The sequence below is a fragment of the Onychomys torridus genome, chromosome 8, assembly GCF_903995425.1.
Source record: "Onychomys torridus chromosome 8, mOncTor1.1, whole genome shotgun sequence".
NCBI lineage: Eukaryota > Metazoa > Chordata > Mammalia > Rodentia > Cricetidae > Onychomys > Onychomys torridus.
Window position 1 is genome coordinate 82792866 of NC_050450.1, and position 4632 is coordinate 82797497.

Consider the following 4632-nt stretch of genomic DNA (forward strand, 5'->3'; position numbering starts at 1 on the left):
GAACTCACTCTGTAGACTAGGCTGGCCTCGAACTCACGGAGATCCTCTTGCCTCTTCCAAGAGCTGGGATTAAAGTCGTGTGCAACCACTGCCCAGCTTTCAAATTTCTAAGTGTATCTGTATTATTATTAATTATGATATTATTATTTTTATATCTAGGGCTCCAAAGCATTCTGGAATTATCTGGTTCGTTTCTGACGTTGGGCCCCTCTCCAGGCCCAGGACGTTACTACAAGCTCCTCTAGAGCCTGCTCCCCATAATTGATACATACTCCAAGGACAAACCTACTCCGATCCAGGCACCAGATCCCCTCTACCCCCACAGGGTCTTCCAGGGACACTTAGGGGGCACCTCGGACACGCCAGGTAGATGCCCTGTTACCTGGGCCCTCCAGGGAGCAGGCTCCGGGATGCCAATAGGAGTGAAAGGCTTATGGAAGTGAGGTATGGGCCTAGGCAATATGCACTGGTGAGATTTGCTTCCGCTGTAGGAACTGTGGAGTCCCCGACTAACAGGAGCAGTAATGGAAAGAAGCGCTCATAGCAGCCAAATGGCAGGCTCACCTTCAGTGACCTTTATAACAACCTACCTAAGGAAGTCTCATGGTTTTACTTTTTTATTTTTAAAGATGTGATTTTTTTTTAACCCATGTTATCCTCAAACTTAGTCCTCCTGACTTCTCTTCCCAAACACGGAGACAGATGTGCTGGATCTCAGAGCTTGGGGAAAGATGGTGGTGTGTTCCAACACTGGGAATTGAACTCAGGGGCTTGTTGCGCCCTAGGCAAGTGTTCTATCATCAACTTTTACCGCAGCCCGTATAGTTTTGCAAAAGAAGGTAGGTAGGTACTAGACAGTCATTTCAATTGTGCAATGTTTTTGTTTGTTTGTTTGTTTTGTTTTTAAAAAGAAAAAAACAAAAACAAAAACAGCCCTTCTGGAATGTGGTGGCACTCCATCTTATGCTCATGGTGGTGAGAGTTGTCGACCAGTGAATCTAAAGACGACATAACTCCCTTGTTGGGAGGTAAAGGGAAGAGGATCAGAAGTCCAAGATCATCCTCAGCTTCGTCGTGGACATTAGACCTGCCTGGGCCACATAAAATCCTGTTCAGGAAAAGAAAATAAATAAATAAATAAAGCCAGGCAGTGGTGGCGCACGCCTTTGATCCCAGCACTCGAGAGGCAGAGCCAGGCAGATCTCTGTGAGTTCGAGGCCAGCCTGGGCTACATGGCGAGATCCAGGACGGGCACCAAAACTACAGAGAAACTTTGTCTCAAAAAAAAAAAAAAAGAAAAAGAAAAAGAAAGAAAGAAAGAAAAAGAAAGAAAGAAAAAAAACTAAGAGCAAAAGAATGGAGAGAATGAAAAGTGACAAATACAAAACCAAAAAAGCAAACAAACAAACAAACAAACAAACAACCGAACTGTCCGGTTGGTTAAAGTGATTGGTGTATGGATTTTGCTGCGGTCAGCATCTCTGGCAAGCACTTTTCCAGGTATGTCTTTTAAAACTTGGGACAAGGGAGTGCTCCAGAAGGGAGGATTTGTGCATTCCTAACTATATTGTGTGGTTAATCAGCAAGAAAGAGGGCAGGCAGGAAACAACAGAAAGTTCTGAGAGTGGGTCTCAGGGCTGGGGGATTCGTGTACATTTTCAGTCAAGCTAGTGAAAGATGATAGGGAGGACATGGAAACATCACATGGACCCCATAAACATAGGCACCTATCCCTCATCAATTAAAAATAAACCTGAAGCAGGACTGGTGGTGCATGTCTAGAATAACACTGAGGAGGCAGGAGAATGTGGAGTTTGAGGCCACCCGAGGCTATATAGTGAGTTCCAGGGCAGCCAAGGCAACACAGTGTGATCCTATCTCAAAAGAATAAAGTATACCTTTAAAAAACATGAATGCGTGAGCTAAGAGAACTGTTGCACATCTAACAAAGTCTAGGTCAAGGTAGCAATGTCATCTGGACAGCGAACAGTCCTTGGTCCTCCAAGGCAGTCAGCTAAGTATCCTCCTTCCAAGCAAACAGCAAACTCTTTCAGGGGTGGGGGTTCGAGACAGGGTTTCTCTGTGTAGCCTTGGCTGTCCTGGAACTCACACAAGTTCTTTCTTAAACAGAGACAGGACCGTTCACTTCCAAGGTTACTTCAGAAACTCTACACAATATGGGGTAAAGTGAGAAATGCCTCCTCTTGCCCTCTAGATGCTTCAGAGTCCACAGAGAGAAAGACAAACATTCTTGTAACTCCAATCCTCACCCAGCTTCTGGAAGGCCTTTTAAGTGTGTGGAGTTACACAGCTTGTGAGTAGCCTGGCCGAGAGGCTTCAGTGGGATCAAAGGACAGAGGAAGGCAGGGTGCATGGCCAGGTAAGTGGGCGGGTGGCTGGGCTCTACCACCAGCCCAAAGTGACCTTCCATGGGTTGGTCTCCCTCTGTACCTCATGAAAGTGTTGGATTAGACCAGGGCTTCTTAACCTTTTGAGAATCTGATCAAAGTTAAATTTCTTCTCAGAAATGTGCATTTGATTTTCTTTAATGTGACCAAATGGGGGTGACATAAAATTTGCCATTTTAACTTGCCCAGTTTGGTGGCATTTAGTACAGTCACTGCATTGGGTGAGCGCTACATCTGGTTCTAAGATATGTTCACTCTCCAGAAGGAAACCCTGTATTCACTAATCACATACCCACCACACATTTTCTTCTCTTCCAGACTCTAGCAACCACACACTACTTTCTGCCGAAGTGGCTTGCCTATTCTGGATGTTGTGTGTCAATGGAATCTCATACTCTCTGCTGTTGCTTTGTTTAGCAGGTAGTTCTTTCCTTTTCATGGCTGAACCATGTTCCACTGGATACCACATTTTTATTATCCATTCATCTGCACACTTACTTTTATTGAGATTAAACAGTTTTCAAGTTTATTAGGTTTATTCTGAACTTACTTTGTGAATTATCTTATTTTTTTATTTTGTAAATAATAAAATATTTTTTGAAATTTTATTCCCTCCACTCCTCCCCGTTTCCCCACCAGATCCAGTTCCTCCCAGTTCCTCCCAGTTCCCCAGATCCACTCCCCACCCTGTCTCCCCCAGAAAAGAGCAGGCCTCCCAGAGACATTAACAGAACATGGCACAACAAGGTACAATAATACCAGGCACAAACTCTCGGCGAAGCAACCCAGTAGGAGGAAAAGGATCCCAAGAGCAGGCAAAAGAGTCAGAGACACACCCCCCCCCACACACACACACACTGCGACTGTCGGGACCCCTACATAAACACCATATAACTGTATTTAAAGAGGCAATTCCACATAATTTATCTGGTAATCAAGCGAGGTTTATTTCTGAGATAACTTACAGCCAATAGGGGTTGGTTACAGGATCCAGGAGAGATGAGGTACCATCCAGCAGAGAACTCTGGCTCGGTCTCCCATCCAGATTCCAGGACCATGAGGTATCCAGAAGGCGCCAAGCAAGTACACACCTCAAGTCTTAAGGGGCTCCCTCTCAGCCCCAGCAGAACATCATTAAGAGTCATTTCATTGATTTTTTTTTTGATTATCCATTCATTTGCACATTTTATTCTTTTAATCATGTTTCTTTCTTTCCTCCTCCTCGTTCCTCTTTCTTCTTTGGTTTTGCAAGACAGAGTTTCTCTGTGTAGTCCATGCCTTTGATCCCAGCACTTGGGAGGCAGGGGCAGGTGGATCTCTGTGAGTTCAAGGCCAGCCTGATCTACAGAGTGAGTTCCAGGACAGTCAGTCAGGGCTACACAGAGAAACCCTGTCTCAAAAACTAAACCAAACAAGCAAACAACCAGGTTGTACATACTAAGAAGAGGGGCAGACATGATCACATGTGTCAAGCAGAAGGAGAGCAGATGAGCAGTAGAGGACACAGTTTGAGGGGGGCTAACCAGTAAGAGTGCAGCAGACAGGATTGGTGGCAGGCACTCTGGTCAGTGACATGACAGGTACCAAAGCCCAGAGAGAGGAAGAGAGGAAGTGCCAGTTAAAGGCACAGCAGCATTATTTAGCTGGTGAGGCTCCTTCAGCCTCCTCCCAGGTGGCAAATTCCTCCAGCCCAGGGAGTGGGAGCTGGTGCCTGGGTTGAAAGATGATGTCAAGGCTTACTTCATGTCTCTCTGTATTTCTACCCAGCCAAGTGCAAAGTATTTTGTCAGCTGCTCTTTCCAAAAGCTAAAACGCCTCCCTGGATAGAGATCCACCCAACAGCATCATTAGTTGCCCGGGGACAGTCGCTTCCCAAAGCCTGAGCCGGGGTAGCCTGACCTCAAGCCTTTCACAGATGGCTTGCCCTCTGGCTCCCCACTTCTGTCTCTTCAGAAGCTTGCCCCACTCCCTGATTATCCTCATGCCTCCCTCCATATGGCCACCCACACACAGAGCTCACTCACTCTGCACAGCTGGTCTCACATCTGGTTGCCACCCTCGTTAAAGTTGACATCAGGCCACTGCCTCCTTACTGGACCCTTGCTTAGTGGGAACCTTACAGTATTCTCAGCCCTGAAAACAGCTGGACACCATAAACAGCTGGACACCGTTTCCAGAATGGACTTACTCCGGCCTCAGAGATGACACACTGACCACTACTCTC